We start from the raw sequence: 17,438 nt of genomic DNA, 5'->3' as shown, positions 1-17,438 counted from the left end.
TACCCAGTAAACACGGCAAGGCGCCACATAATTAAGCTACTTGGTCCTATCCTATCAGAATCCCTCCAATTACACGCCTTAATGAAACGGAGCAATGGTATTGTCATGAAGCCGCCTCAAAACTACAATTATGATATTAACAATAGCACTTAAAACCAAGGGGTTACTCCAGTAAACACAAGTCCTTATCTCGCTGCTGCGACACTTGTCTTGGCGTAATTTTCCATTAAGAGGCACATTATGTTTGATGCAAATCATTGTGTTCACCTTGTTTTTTTTCCCCTCTCTGTTCTCTCACTCTTGTGTGGCTTCCGATGAGAAGAAAACAACAGTTGGCGTTATTGAAACGGTTCCCAATATATCAGAGGCTTCCCAGTCATTTAAAATGGCCACAGAGTGCCCCAATGCACTGTCAGGCTAAAATGAATACACAAGCAGTGCCTGTTGTCATCTGGCTTGGTTGTGCTTATTTAGAATGCTGCTCACCGTCTTAAGGAAGGATAATGATGTTGCTGCATTCCCCTGCGACTGACAGGGTCAAGCTTCAGAAACAATAAAAAGAGTTTTGCTTTGGTCAACAAAATATTGTATAGTATCTCATTAAGCTGATTAGTATGCTACATGGTGTAAGAGTGGCTATGCGCTTTAACACGTGTTTATGAACATATAATAAATACACTGTGGTCATTTGAACAGAGACAATGGTGAGAGCAGATGTTCTGAAAATTGGATTCAGAATGATAGAGGTGAGAGCTTTCACTCCTCTTCACCTTTATTTAGAAACACATGCTGGTGTCCCCGTATACTCTATTTCTCTCCAGCACACTCATCATCGCCTGAGGCAGGGTAAGGTGTGCGGTGGAGGGTACCCACACCCTTTGGTCATTAATAAACCTTTGTATATTGTTAAGATTGACCCAGTTTACTTACTGGAGAGGGACTACCTAATGACTCAGCCCCTGCAGTTTATGTGCTGCTGACACATTATATTTCAGTCTTTCTAATGGAAGTATGACAGCTAGCTCTTTAACGTGAGTGCAGTGGCTCCTCAAAACACTGTACCAACACACCTGTCTGTCTTTCACATGAGCCAATTCAAAGGAAAACAAATATTGGATTTCTTTGTGGATAAGCAGGAGCAATTGAAGGAACCTACTGATCTGGTAGTTATATAAAAAAGTGCACTGTTGAGACAAATACATAAAGACAGATCAGCACGCACACACACACACACACACACACACACACAAACACAGCAGCAGCAGCAGGCAGTGGGCTTGCAGCACATATTTGCTGATGCTCTCATAAGGACTCTAATAAGGGCCGCCTGTTCTTTAGCTATTTGCTCTTCCTACGCCATGTTGGTTGCAGTCTTATCTCTCCAACATGAATAAAAACACTGAGGCCACTTCCAGTCGCCACTAAACACACTGTGGGCTGCTGCTGCTGCTGAATGCCATTCCTCATTGGTCCAGAGCTATAACAAAAAAAAAAAAAAAAAAATGCTGGAATCTGGATGTGAACAATACACTGTAGGTGTATTATGTACTTAAAGACTGGTTGTGTTATAAACACACTCACGCATAAAAGCATGTGCACTGCAAATTATACATGGCTAAGCAGTTCTGTGAGGATTTTTGATATTCAGCAAAATGTAATACAGGAGAAAATGCAAGACAAATATAAATCACGGATGGTTCGCTCTGCCGGGTCAACTAATTAAAGCAACAGTCCTCAGACAAAGACAAACATTCAGTCCCAAAAATGCTGGGTGATTTTTAGATTTAGTATGACACCTTATGACTTTGGAGATTATTTGGGCAGCGAGTAGTTAAACTTGCTTTTGTTCCAAGTAGATTTCAGACAGGGTCCTTTTTGAATGTGGCTAGCATGCCTTCTGCAATAGAAGTCTATGATTTAAGCGAGGTATGATGAGCAGTTGCTCATTTGGAGAGATAACTGCTTGCCCTTTTCTTCAATTTGATTTCCTTCTTTATCTTTACCACATAACAAATACAGATAGACAAAGGAACGATGTGAAATGAACTGATGAATCCAGTTTGTTTTTGAACATAGCCTCGTCTGACGAATATATGCAAATGAAGTGCATTAATATGTCTTCCTTGCTCCCAAGTCAATTCATTATTATTATTATTATTATTATTTTTCTGATCAAAAAGGGCATTTCATATGGTTATAAAGGTGTCACTAACACATACACACTCACTTGCAGAGCCACACAAAGTATTAAGTTCATATGTACTCACATACACTATGCACACACAAACATAGTCTGCATCTATAAATAAATAAATTAATTAATTAATAAATACATTTGATGCTGGGGATACTTTATAAGAGGCATCACTATGGGACAATTATCAGTAAAGTGCATATTTTCCACAGTATAATTAGTAGAAACTTTGTGCCAACAGCCTTATCTCATATACAACAAAGTCATTAAAATCTAAATACATCTGCTCTTAAATATCGCCATGCTTAATGCATATCTGAGAATGACTCCAAACCAAATTTTCAGAGCACCAAGCACATTTGGGGGGGCTATTTGTCAAACATTTTAATTTGGAAAGATGAAAAGACAACATGTTGTGTACTGCCTACGTGTATTTTTTTTTTTCTAACATGGTTCTTCATATTTCCATGTGATTATTTATTCATTTAGATTTTTGCTTTTCATAGTTGCAAATTAATTTTGAATACTTTGTTTAATAACTCTATAGCACATTTAGGATTTCAGTGCTTTGGTTCCTCTCTCAGTGATGCATGTCTCTGTTAACTACATTTGTTGGATGCTCTGCAAACTTTCATTGCCTATTTTTCCTCTGCTAGCAATGCTAATGTCTCACCTATTTGGATCAGTGCCATTGAGTCGTGGCCCACAGCTTGTAGGCCTGACAGCAAACACGGCAGTGGCTTCTTGTCCCAGACCCCTGGCTTTCTCTTCCCCCCTCTCTCTCTCTCTCCGGGTTGGGGCAGCTGGGTTAGCAGAAGCTAGACTGAACGATCGAGTCTCAGCGGTCTGATACTACCTGTCACACGTAGTGTAACAGCAGCAGTGTGCTCTAATTAACGTGTGCACCGCCGCTGTGTCTCTTGAAAAGCCACCGAGACTTCCTTTAGTGCACTGTCATACAGGGCCCAGAGGCATGCAGCTTTACAGTCTGTGGTTAATACTCAGCCTTTTAAGCAACATGGCAAAACAACCGGATTTATGTCTTATCTTTACCTCACAATGTTTTCTCTTTTCTGCAAACTCTGCAAACCACCATTTAATTAGAAGGTGCAAATGCCGCAATCAGACTGGTGTCCTTATGTTATTATCTTTGATTTGTCAAATAGGGCCACTGTTTTACCACCAGGGAACACAATGTGTGATTTGAGCCTAATCTGTTTGCACAAATACATTGCACGTTAAAGGCGAAAGTTCACCCAAAAAAGACAATTATGTCATTATTTACTCACCCTAATGTCGCTCTGAACCTGTTTCACTATCTTTCTTCTGAGGAACACAAATTTTCAAAAAAATTATATATTTTTTTGCCATAATGACCTAATGTGGTCTCGTGATCAAACATGCAACATGACATCATGAGACGCAATAAGAACAAATGAGGTTTGAGGTAAATGACATAGAAGTTATATATGATTTAAGCGCTTTATAAATTATTTGATTTCAAAGTGAGTAACAGCATTAATTTTGCTCTGTTCATCGCGCAATGTGATCGTGTCTCTCTGTGTGATTTGAAATATAGTGCAATATATTTTGCCCTTTTTGAGCTCGACAGATGAGAGTCACTATTCACTCAGTCATGATGGCAAATAAACCCTGTTAAGGTTTCTTTAAATTCCCCTTACATGTTCCAAGAAACAAAGAAAGTCAAGAGGGTTAGGAGCAAAATTCAGTGAATCATATTGTAGCAGCATCTCTTCCTGAAGGGACCTATAGTGGGATATTATGCAACTATGAGAAACACAAACACCTCAATGCATTATCAAAGTAACAAATGTGGGGCAATAAAAAAAGAGGCTGAACATAGGTCTATCTAAGATATATGTAGTGATTGTGGTTTCTGATAGAGCCTGCAGTAACATTGCAAGGTCTATGAATATGTTTTGCATTATCTGATTGCACTGGAGCTGGCATTTAGATAGCTTTCTAGTGGGCCGGGTTTGATTTTGGAACATCAAGGTGAACAAGACTAAACTGAGGCCTCTTTTGCGACAAATTATTACATTAAACTTCAGTTACGCGCATATCCTTGAGATGGTCCTCTAGTGGCTTCTCACAAATCAACATGGAGGGCAGAACCAAGGTTCCATATAAAACACACATACATACACACAAATTTACTAACACACGCAAGTAAATTTTGGCATTGAACAGGCTCTGAACAAAGAGTTTTTAAGTGTATGGCAGACCTCAGAGAGGACATAAAACACAACTAATCCTTAAATGTTCTAGATTACACAGCATGTTAAAACCCTAAATCAAATAACCAGGAGCAGATCTGGCTCTTTCGGGCTTTGTGTCTTGACTTAACATAATTTCAGTGTCCTTCTGCATCCTCGTTTGGGAAAAGTGTGTGTACATTTACAGAAAATAGTGGTTTGTGGGGGGGGTGGGATTGATGAGTGAAACAAACTGAACTCAAAGTATTTGCAAGTAGAAATGAACATAAAAAAGATAGATTGCAAAGCCATTAGCTAGTCTGTTATTGTGAGGCTTTATCGACCAGAATTCATTGACTAATTACTATGCAGTAGCTGATTAATTAATTATGAAAGAGGTCATCGCTATTGATAAATCAATCATTATTTACAGAAAGTGCAAAAGTCATTTTTATTTCCAGCCGATCATTAATGGCCTGAGTATAAAAGAAAAGATAAAAATGAGAATAAATGCCTTTTTGGTGTTTGAAATGGCTGCCATACACTGGCGGCCAACAGTTTGGAATAATGTACAGATTTTGCTCTTATGGAAAGAAATTGGTACTTTTATTCACCAAAGTGGCATTCAACTGATCACAAAGTATAGTCAGGACATTACTGATGAAAAACAAAAGCCCCATTTCCAGCAGCCATCACTCCAACACCTTATCCTTGAGTAATCATGCTAAATTGCTAATTTGGTACTAGGTATCACTTGCCATTATATCAAACACAGCTGAAAGCTATTTGGTTCATTAAATTAAGCTTAAAATTGTGTTTGTTTTTGAGTTGCAGTATGCAATAGACTGGCATGTCTTAAGGTCAATATTAGGTCCAAAATGGTAAAAAAATAAACAGCTTTCTCTAGAAACTCATCAGTCAATCATTGTTTTGAGGAATGAAGTCTATACAATGCTTGAAATGGCTTTTCATACAAAGGTGTACACTACAGTCTTCAAAAACAAAGGACAACTGGCTCTAACAAGGACAGAAAGAGACGTGGAAGGCCAGATGTACAACTAAAGAAGAGGATAAGTACATCAGAGTCTCTAGTTTGAGAAATAGATGCCTCACATGTCCTCAGCGAACAGCTTCATTGAATTCTACCCGCTCAACACCAGTTTCATGTACAACAGTAAAGAGAAGACTCAGGGGTGCAGGCCTTATGGGAAGAATTGCAAAGAAAAAGCCACTTTTGAACCAGAAAAATAAAAATAAAAGGTTAGTGTGGGCAAAGAAACACAGACATTGGACAGCACATAATTGGAAAAGAGTGTTATGGATCTTAATCCCATTGAGCTTTTGTGGGATCAGCTAGACTGTAAGGTGCGTGAGAAATGCCCGACAAGACAGCCACATCTATGGAAAGTACTACAGGAAGCGTGGGGTGAAATGTCTCCTGAGTATCTGGACAAATTGACAGCTAGAATGCCATGGATCTGCAAAGCTGTCATTGCTGCACGTGGAGGATTTTTTGATGAGAACTCTTTGAAGTAGTTTAATTGCAATAGTAATTGTTCACGCTATTAATGTTCTGACTATACATTGTGATCAGTTGAATGCCACCTTGGTGAATAAAAGTACCAATTTCTTTCCATAAAATCTGTACATAATTCCAAACTTTTGGCCGCCAGTGTATATTTAATGGATGGAAACAGCAATGCATGCTATGTACTTATGGGAATATGGCCTGACGTGTTCAATAACAAAATCATAAACAGATAGTGGCTAAAATGCATTGTGTGCTTATCAGTGCGGTCCTATCGGTCCTCTCTCCCTGCTCGTGTTTAGTGTATTGCAGGTGGTCTTCAGAATAGTCCTAATTAATCCAATAAAACGTGGCTTGTTTTTCTTCCTTCCCGATGCTCTTTGACTGAACTGGATTATTAGTGGCTGTAATGAGGCATTAAGCAAAGGTTCCCAGCACAATAGAGAAACTGAATCAAACAAAGACTAAAAGGACAAAAACATTCTCATCCAGCACAATCAGCTCGTTGCATGATGCAGGCTGTTTTCTTATTTGTGGTTAGACAGTAGGTGACCTAATTATACAGAGTTTATGGGTTGCGATGCCACCACAGACGAGTTGTTACAGTTACAAGTACATATGGGTTGGGTTGCCTTCGTCTCTACACAGACCTCCCTTCTGTTAGCTCAGCCTTTAAACTCTCTCTCTCAGTCTCTCCTGGTCTCTTTCTCACACAATATGTCATTGAGAGCATCTTAAGAGAACATTTCAACAGGTAGTTCAGCTTTCAACTATCAGTATTCAACAGATCAGTATGAGCCCACGAAAGGATGAGCAGAGAGAAAAATGCTGCTCCTTTTATCCTGTGTGTCTGACAGGCTTGTTGGGATGCCAGGGGAGGGAAGATCAGTGGGAGAGCAAAGAATTTCCACAGTTCATTGTCCCGGCCTGCTGCATCATCATCCTCATCATCATCTAGAGCCGGCCTGAAGCTCAAAGCCTCCCTTTATGTTAAACATTTGCAGCATTATCCTGAAGACCAGCAGATGTACTCTGTATGTGCGTATGTGTGTGTGCGTGAGGTACAATAGCAGTCACAGCATGTCTAGTCTTCTGCCTGTAGATTGCAGGCTGTGCCAAGGGAAGAAGATGGATAACTGGGAACATTTGTTAAATTGTAGATGTAGGTTGGAGGGGGTCTGTGAATAAAGACACCATAAGTGGGATACTTAAAAAGAAAACAAAAAATTATTGTCTCTCACAAAGAAAGGTAGAAAGTCAAGTCGCCAGTGTTAAAGGCTTTGTCCTAAATTGTAGTAAAGGTCAAAGATGTGACTTCATAATTCACCTCTAAAACTGTCTCTTGTGATTTCCACCCACAACTATCAGGAAACTAAACGATTCTTATTGACCCTTCACTAAGCTCCGCCTCCCTTAGTTACTGTTGCTCACTTTGCAGAACTATCTGTTGTAATGAATGGGAGATTGCCTCAATGTGATGCTGTGAACTCTTTATTTACTATCGCCTTTACTAAGATCTGAAATAATACATATATGTATTAACGTCATGTTATTAGCTTTAATTTACCTTGAATATAGGTGTCCTTGCTGATGTTATACATGTTCATTTGGGAATGAAGGCTGGGACAGTTTAATCCATAGCATGATCTTCTTGATGTTTATTTAACGATTTTAAGAAAGAAAAAACACTACATGTATCCTTTCTAGGTACCTCATGTCACTAATACAAGTGACCCAGCAACAACGTTTTTATATTTTTTCGATAGTTTCGATAAAATTCGTCAAAAAAATTATCAAACACACATTACTCCCATAGACTCTCATTGGAAAAAAGCAAACACTTGTAAGAGAAGTGGAAGACAGAAACAGTTGCTAAGATAAGACTGGTCAGAAATGCTTTGAAGGAGGAGCTTAGCAAAGGGTCAGTTGTACATGAGGTAACAGACATGGAAATGGAACAAAATAAGAATCACTAAAATTCCATGAGGTAAAAACCTTTTGTGGCTTTTAGTCTGATTTTATCAAAAGTAAATAAAATAATATACACATGAACAATTTCCAGGAAAATTGAACAAAAATATTGATAACTTAAGTTACACTACACAGATTTTTATCCAATGAAATGCTCTCTGGAATGAGAATATCCCACCCTCTAATACCACCTGTAACTGACTAGCAAGCAGAAAATCATGGTGCATAACTGTGGCATAAACTAAAGCCTTTTGGATATTTATTAAAAAAGGACAAGCCCTTCTATAATTCCCTCCCAAACTTTTGGTTTCAACAGCATATACATCAACACAGGACAGAAAACCGAACATCAAGCCATTTAATGGGGTATTTAACCCTGTTTGACCTGAGTGTCTTTTGGCTGTCCCATCAGATCTGTGTGTCAGAACACAGAGCCGTGTCCTTGTGGCAAAGCTGAGCGAGTCATGGTCAAATCACTGATCACGCATGACTACACCTCGGCACAAAAAAGCCAGAAAACAATGAATGCAGTGTAGCGATTGGCAAAGGGGGCCATCATCCAAGCCTTACATCATTTCTCCTCCAACTCAGGAGCTCTGGGACAGGGACAAAACCAGGGCTGGGCTATATGGGCAAAAAAAAATCACAATATTTGTTTTTCATATCGTTCGATATTGATATTTATCATGATATACATTTCATGGCATTCATGGGGGCTAAAATTATTTCCACATGTTTTTTAGACCTCAACAATGAACGTAAACATAACTTGTTTGTTTACAAGTAAATCTAAGAGGGTAAGCTACCTATAAAGTACACTCAGTTTAGGATTTAACCCTCTGGGGTCTGAGGGTGTTTTGGGCCATGAAGAAGTTTTGACATGCCTTGACATTTGTGCTTTTTTCAGTTGCTTAAAAACATATTAACTGTATTCAGCACAAACTGGGCTACAATAATATGTGAACAACATGTATGTACATGTTTGTATTTTTGAGAAAATAACATTTATGCGTGGTTTTTAAAAAAAAATAAATAAATAAATAAAAAAAATTAAGTCACTGAAATAAGGCCATATATCACATACTAAACATTTGTTCACAAGACTTTTGTGATCTGGATCTTGTAGCCTAGAGTTTTTGCTACAAAATGATGTGAAAACCATCCTGACACTTTTTGTGTTAGAAAAGCCATATGCAAGGAGACATGGATGATCATGAATATTGATGTGATTCACACCTGAGGAGACAAAGACCCCTCCCCTGAGAGAGAATGAATGTGAGGAGATTTAATGATTGAATGTATTATCTGACTATACATTTTCTTTACATAAAGACTTTACTTAAAAACTTTAGACCTACACTACCATTTAAAAGTTTATCAATCTGTAAGATTTTTTAATGTCTTTAAAAGAAGTCTCTTCTGCTCACCAAGGCTGCATTTATTTGATCCAAAATACAGCAAAAACAGTGATATTGTGAAATATCTTTACAATTTAAAATAACTGTTTTCTATTTGAATATATTGTCAAATGCAATTTATTCCTGTGATCAAAGCTGAATTTTCAGCATCATTACTGCAGTCTTCAGTGTCACATGATCTTCAGAAATCATTCTTATATGCTGATTTTCTAATATGGGCATATTTACAGCACATTTTACACATTTACACCCGAACAGATATTTGCAAGCACAAGCTTCGTTGATGATAATGAGGCAGCATAAACACTAGTTAAAATATTATCTAAACATTCATATTATATTTATATCATATTTATATCATACAACATACAATTTAAATACCTGCTTTAGCCGAAACAACATTTAAATGTAACTAAAACTTGCCTATTAGGACATATTTTAAATTTCAATACTCTGAATACTGGCTGGCAAGTCTGGAAATAGTCCAGCTAGTAAAATATGTACGTTTATATAAAATCAACTAATGTAAGTAAAACTAAATGACTTACTCATCCGGAATTGTATCCTCGACTGGATCAAATCGCTCTTCAAAATGTAAACATTCATCGTTGGATTCCCGCTCTTCTTCTGAGGAAAATGTGAACTCTTCATCACTATCCAGTACCATCTGTAGAGCTTCCTCACCTGTGTAGCGTGCCATCTTCCAAACGCGCAGAAAAGTGAATGAACTTTATGTTTTTTAAGGCACTGTTGGGGGCGTTCACCATTTGCATTGATCACCTCAGCACATTACCGTATGAATAGCGCGATCTGTTGGTGGGTGTGATCTCATTAGCGATAATGAGCTGAGCCAGGAGAAACTGTACATCTCTTTGTTTCATAAAGATTACATTGCAGGAGAATATTTAAATTTAAATTTGAATTGTTTTATTTAAAAGTAGACATTTTAAGCTTTCTTTAGACATATGTTTTATGTTTGTGTGATAAATATTCGCAGAGTTTCACTTCATTTTTGTGACGTGTTTCAGAAAGATGCTTGCGGAGACAGAGACGGCTGAAAGCGCACCCTGTTTATTTTCTTTATTTTACAAAAGCACAAGGTTTTAATGTTATTGTGATTGTACACAAATAAAAGTATACTCTTTATAGTTTCTAATGATGTCTTACACTTATCTGTATGCCCAAAAATGATGGAGTATTTTAAATTGTTTCCGCTGTTATGCAGAACAAATCCAGCAGGATGCGTCGGCGCATCCGACCCCAGAGAGTTAATCCTACATAAGGTGCGTGACCTCTTTTTGATGAAATTGACATAATTTGGTCCCACACCATCAGCACTCGGATGCTTCACTGTGTGTATCACTCCACTTGTGTTCGTGCCGGTCTAAACTAAAGTGTAAGAGCAGTGCAGATGTGTTAAGAGCCATCTGTCTCTTTACATTTATTTTTGTGACATTACATATTTTAGTCAGCAGATGGAGGCAAAAGACCATTTTTGTGTGTAATATGAGCCAGTTGGTGACGTGAAGTGAGTCAACATCACTCAGCTTTTATATTCAACAGCACTGTGTGATCACTCATATTCCTACTACACTACTAAAGCTAGGAAATAGCTTTAAATGGCTTTAAACTAACAACTTCAGCATTAATGCTCATCACAGCTGAGAGACACAACAGACTGATTAAATACATAAACGAACAGACTACAGTATCATCAACAGGTGATTGCACACGCTCCATCTTTCTCTCTCTCTCTCTCTCACACACACACACACACACACACACACATCCTTGTTTCTCCAGTAACATGTCAGAAACAGCCCAAGCTGTGATACTAGTAGTTCTGAAGTGATGTTTTTGAGACTTGGATGTATCATTTGGTTTGAACCAGCAACGGCAGATTCTAATCTGTTGCGTAAGAAAGTAGTTCCATGCACAAATGTGTTTTTTATGACCGTACTAAGTTTATCCAAATTTTTGAAAATGTACTTCAAGTTCATTGAACTTTTGTATATAAGCAATATCACATGAGCAGAAGCGCGATATGGCCCTAAATCATTACTGCTGTGATTAACTACGGCGCTCGGCCTGCAGCCGAATCACAGCAGTGCTGATGTAGGGCCATATTGCGCTCTTGCTTGTGTGATATTGCTTAAATATATATATATATATATATATATATATATATATATATATATATATATATATATATATATATAAGGGAAAAAAAGAAGAAAAAACCCTTAACTAAATAGTACATAAACAGCATTGATGTAGATGACAGAGTTGCTGTTGTGTTCAGTCTATAGCTGTATTGCATTGTCAGTGTTGTCTTCTGCGGTACACAACAATATAATATTAGCTGGAAAGCTAGCTAGCGGCCACCGAGCCTCATTGCCAGTTTATATAACAGCAGCGCTGCCTGCTAATACTTCCTAACAGGCTGATTTCATGACTGTGATTCAGTTAGCTTGTTGTGTGTAGAACATTGCCGAACTGCTTGTGTTTTTAGCAACACGTACATGATCTGATCATCTAGATGTAGAACATAGGTTTTATATACAGTAGTTTTATTGCCCAGCCCAAGACAAAACTACCACAGACAAATCAACAACAACAAAATAATAATAATAATAATAATGATAATAAATCAGGCCTCCATTGGCAGGCAATAGTAGTACATCCCACCATTCAAAACTGCAATGCCCGTGTATTAAGCTTTGAACTTTCGCCTTTGAGGGAATCCAACGAGGACCTGAATAAATGTGATAGGAAGCAGTATCAAAATCACTTATTTGGCTCTCTAAAGGTGACAGTCTGTTCTCTTTCGACACTCTCTCTATCTCTCAGTTGTGGTGAACAAAGATTACCTTTGTGAAAATGTAAATGTCAGTGTAACCCCCAAATAAGTGAATATCAGAAATAATTGCTGTTTTTTTTTTTTTTTTTTTTTTTTTTCCGCACACGCTGGTTTTGTGCATATGAGTTTTGCATAATGACTCCAACAAGGGGTGTTGTTTTGACAGGTGCTGAAATCGAGTCGAGAGGAGAGGGAGACAAGGTTCAATTTAGTTTGTGAATCTTTTAATTGTTGCATGGCTAATTAAAATAAAAGAGAAAAAAAAAAAAAAAAGAATGAGACATGCGACTTAATGTTCCTGAGTGTTTAATGCTGCTTGTGTGCATACATTGGCCCTGAATTTTGCCACCAAGCCACACAATGTAAGAGAGAAAGTACAGGAGAGAGAAATCTGCTGCTACTTCAACATGCTTACCAGTTCTTCACAACTGCAGCCTGTAGTTTGGAGTTTTCACAAAACAAATGTATGGCTAATTAGAGATACTCATTAAGGGAGGTAAGTCAAGTAATTATTTTACATCATGCCGCTGTTAATTGAATGATTCTTCAATGTCTTTTGAAAATATCTCCTTTTTTTCTCTCCTTTTTTCCCCCACACACAGAAAGATGATAAGACTATAAACAGGTACCGTAGCCATATGCTCTTGAATGAAAAAGCACTTCTGTCGTACCAAATGGGCTTTTTAAATATTGAACCGCTGCATGTCTTTTTAATATGGGTGATGTTAAATCTTCTTTATTCTGTCACTTTGATAAACTCCCAAGCTAAACTGAGAGAAAGTTTCACTTTTGTGAGAAACGTTGTGTCAAGACGGTTATGCAACCGTTCTCTGTCCATCTACAGAATGTTTTTTAAAAGGCAGTCCTCTCACATCCTGTTTAAGAAAGCCACTAATCTTATCAAAGCCATCAGGAAGTCAAAGTTGACTGGAAATGCTCATGACTCTTTGTATATGTTACAATATATATATATATATATATATATATTATTTTTCTACTTTTTCTGTATGTTATTTTGTATGGTTTTTGCTCTGTTCTATTGTCTGTCTGTGAATGATCTTAATGCTTTGATTCTTCTCTCTACAGCCCTCATCACTACGGGAAGCAGAGAAAGACCATGGAGGGCAAGTGTATGTTAAAAGGCCTCTCTTTATTAAGAGTAAAGTGTGTTTTATTGTGGGCTAATTGTAAGGGGAGGAAGTTTGTGTGGAATGGGTGGACTCTGGAGAGAGGGTGGAGGACCTCAGGGAGATCAGGGCACGTTTATTTATCAGGCTTTATCGGAAATGGCGAGGCCACGGATCTCAGCAGGATCAGAGAAATAGAGAAAAAGAGAGAGAGAGAGAGAAATGCTGCTCTATCACAGGCCAGGCAGAAAATGTTTGCCTCCATGCCAGCTTTACACTGACACACAACTGTGATTAAATGACCAAAGCAGAGCTGGTCAAACATCAAAGGCTTAAAAAAGCCTGTTTCTGATTCATGCAACAAAAAACTACCAGCTCTTTCCACACCAAAATAATGGCAACCAAAATTAACAGGTGTTGGACAGTTAAGTTTGTAACCTGATTGATTTTCTTCCATACAAATTAGGATTCTACCCTTTAGGGTTACAGAGCAAAATTTTAATAGCAGTCCCTTTTTTTCTAGAACACAGACATCAGAAAAAGTTGTTTCTCCTAGACACCAATGAGATTAAATGGAGTGAAGTTGGAGACTTTTCCTCTAGAGTTTGATGATTTTCAGAGATCTCTCATATTTGACATATGCAATCTAAAGTCAGTGATTTCAATATAAATTCAGACATTTTCATCAAATTATTCTGAGTTCAAATGATCTGACCAATGCTTTGCACATTAATCTTATAACTTTATACACTTATACAGTATACAGTTCTCATTTCTGTCTATTATTATTTCTCTCTGTGTTCTTTCACACTAGCACTTTTGGTGCATGCCCGGGTTTGTTTGACATCAAATTTCAGGTTGGTTCAGTTTGAATGACGCAAACACTGTTTTCCCAACTCGGGTGTGCACCCACAAACAGCACCTGAGTTCACTTGAAAAGGTGGACTGGGATACAGTTCATGTAAACTCTGGTACTGCTTGCTGCTTATATGAACACAAACACCCTAAGTCGCAGAAGTGAACCACTGTTGATGGTGTTGCTGAGCTATCAGAGAGCAACGTCTGTGCGAGTCAGACTGCGCAGGGTCACTTGAGAGAGATTCATAAAGCAAAACCTGTTTGACCTGGAAATTATTGCTTGTCAGTGGAAGGCCGTTCCACCTGCGGCATTTGGACATCAGAGTTTAACTGATGGGGAAGACAGGGGCCTGGGTTGAGAGGTCCGGATTGGCCAGCACACAAGATTCCAGATGTCTCTCCTTACTCAGTCCCTCATTCTTCTTTCCACTGGCCCGCTCCTCACATTCTTATCCTCCTCCCTGCCCTCTGTGACCTTGAACATGTAACACATTCATCCTCTTTCAGGGGGGCTGCCACGGTGACCCGCAGTCAGTGAAAGGAAAGACAAGTTCATAAAGCCTAGGATTTTTCATGATATTAATGAAACTATGAAATGGCCTGTTGAAGTGGAGTCTAAGTTTCATTTTGTAGCCTTTTCAGTTGGTGAGGTGCATAAAGCTATTAAAAAATCTTAACCCTAGACAACCAGCAGGTCTGGATGGCCTGGGTCCTTATTTTTTTAAACTTTCTGCAGATTATATCATAGAACCATTGACTTATCTTTTTAATCTTAATTTGAACAGTAATAAAATTCCTCGAATTTGGAAAAAAGCATTTGTTTGTCCACTGTTAAAAGGAAGTGAGCCTTCACTTATGAATAATTATAGGCCAATATCAAATCTGTCAGTTCTAGCTAAGATCCTGGAGACCTTGATAGGTAACCAACTAAAAGAATATTTGGAAAGCTGTGCTCTTTTAAATAATTTTCAGTCGGGTTTTAGAAAGCATCATAGTACCATAACTGCAATAACAAATGTAGTGAATGATATTATTCAGTGTCTTGATAAAAAGCAGCATTGTGCTGCTCTTTTTATATATCAATCTAAAGCTTTTTATACAGTGGATCACAATGTAATGGTACAAAGATTGACTAAGATTGGATTGTCTGAACAAGCAGTTGGATGGTTTATTAATTATCTTGCAGAACGAACACAGTGTGTTAAATCTGATAGACTTTTTTCAGATGTTTTATCTGTTTGTAAAGGGGTCCCACAAGGCTCAGTGTTGGGTCCCCTATTGTTTAATATTTATATAATATTTTGGGATGTAATGTTCATGATGCAAATTTAATTTTTTATGCTGATGATATGGTTGTTTATTGTTCTGCTTTTAAAATAAAAACTGCTTTAGAAAATTTACAGTTAGCTTTTGAAAAAATAGAAACCCAACTTCAATATTTAAAATTAGTTTTAAACCCAGACAAAACCAAATTTATGATTTTTACTAAATCAAAAATATCTCAGAATGACTTAATTCCAATAAAGATTGTACAAGTGGCTGAAATTGAGATTGTGTCCACTTTAAAATATTTAGGTATTTTATTAGATAATAGTCTGATGTTTAAACCACACACTGATAATTTGGAGAGGAAGTTGAGAGTGAGGATGGGATTCTATTTTAGAAATGAGTCTTGTTTTTTCTTTGAATGTTAGAAAAAAACTTGTTGCTGCTACTTTTTTACCTGTATTAGAATATGATGATATTTAATACAGAAATGCTTCAGCTTCATCATTACATATGCTCGACAGAGTTTATCATGGGGTTCTGAGATTCATTACAGGATGTAAAGGTTTAATTCATCATTGTGTGCTGTTTGCAAAGGTTGACTGTCCTTCGTTAAATATGCGTAGGTTGTTGCATTGGTATGTATTTATTTATAAAGCACTGGATGGTTTGTTAACATTATATCTTACAATTTATGGTAAAATTTCAGAGCAATTTACATTGTAGCATACGATCGGAAGATTTATTACCTCCATTAGTACCTAAAGTGAGAATAGAATTTGGAAAAATGGCCTTGGCAGCTCCCTCGTCTTGGAATACTCTTTAGCAAACTTTGAGACAGCAGTGTTTGGTGCTTTTATGTGATTTTAGAAGACATGTTGGAGATTTTTTTATTCCAGAACTTTGGTCAGTGTCAGTGTGTTAATGTATAGTTAGACTTACTACATCTGTGCTTGTATCGATTGTGCCTTGTTTTAAGTTGTATGTGTATTGTTGAATTGTTTTATGCAGACATTTTGGCCAGGTCTCTCTTAGAAAAGAGATTTTTAATCTCAAGGGATTAACCTAGTAAAATAAATGTTATAATAATAATAATAATAACAAGAAGAAGAAGAAGAAGAATGTTTTAGTGAAAAATTACCTCCTGATATCGCGTTTGAATGACTTGGTCCTGTGGGATGTGAGGTAGGCACGTGGCACTTTCATTCTAGGGCATGGTTAGGGATTACACATATTCCTACCTTCATCTGTTTTGGTTTGGTTTGAGCTGCCATGTTAACATGTTGTATGTGTTACCATCACTCGCCAACACGCTTTGCGCACTGATCTCCACTGAGTCTTGCCTGGGAGGTTGTGACCTCTATGTGCAATTTGGCTGTCAGACAGCCGCTGGTTGATGAGATGGGAGGATTTTACATTCTGTTTATACAGTTTATTTAGACATAAATTATATTTAAACAGGCATAAAAGTACTGACAGTACATGAATGGGGAGAAAAAAAGAAAAAGAAAAGAAGCTGGTTGTGTTGTACGCAGAAAGGGAAGTTGGAACAGCCTACTGCAAAGAGCAGTAACCATGAGGCACCTGCTACATCGGGTTGCCTATATAAGTTCCTTCTGTCTTACTAAAATGGACAGTGACACAGAGAGCATCAGGTCTCTGTCAATTGATTGGCTGTGACCAAGCCAATCACAGAGCTCTGTCTGTCTGAAACACTTCATACAGCTCTCAGAAGAGGCCTCCATCATCTTTGCCTTCTGTTTAACACATACGCACATAACCAAACAGAAACACGCACACACCCTTAACCCCTCCAGGGTGTGACACCACCACCCTGCAAACATCATCCCCATCGGTGGAGAGGTTTAATCTCTCACTCTCCGCCATTTCAGAAGACCCTGACTCTTGTTTGTGCAGCCCCCCTCCCCTCTATCTTTCCTTCCCTGACTCCCTCCCTCTACCCTCTCCATATTTTCTCTCCTGCATCTGATTAAGTTAAC

The 17,438-nt window shown here is 37.9% G+C and overlaps 1 protein-coding gene across 6 annotated transcripts in view; it reads right to left on the bottom strand.

Moving 5' to 3' along the window:
* LOC127409838 (zinc finger protein 536-like) overlaps positions 1-17,438 on the bottom strand; it is a 245,656-nt gene that overhangs the window by 130,990 nt on the left and 97,228 nt on the right. Inside the window, exon 1 of one of the 6 annotated variants that reach the window (XM_051644737.1) lies at positions 2,868-2,962. The exons of the other annotated variants lie outside the window; for them this stretch is intronic. The gene's annotated coding sequence lies outside the window, so the exon portion shown is untranslated. Of the gene's footprint in view, positions 1-2,867; positions 2,963-17,438 lie in introns of those variants that run through there. 6 annotated transcript variants of the gene reach the window in all.

Source organism: Myxocyprinus asiaticus, chromosome 2 (assembly GCF_019703515.2).
Source record: "Myxocyprinus asiaticus isolate MX2 ecotype Aquarium Trade chromosome 2, UBuf_Myxa_2, whole genome shotgun sequence".
In the NCBI taxonomy this organism is placed as follows: Eukaryota; Metazoa; Chordata; class Actinopteri; order Cypriniformes; family Catostomidae; genus Myxocyprinus; species Myxocyprinus asiaticus.
This window is presented reverse-complemented; position numbering and strand designations above follow the sequence as displayed.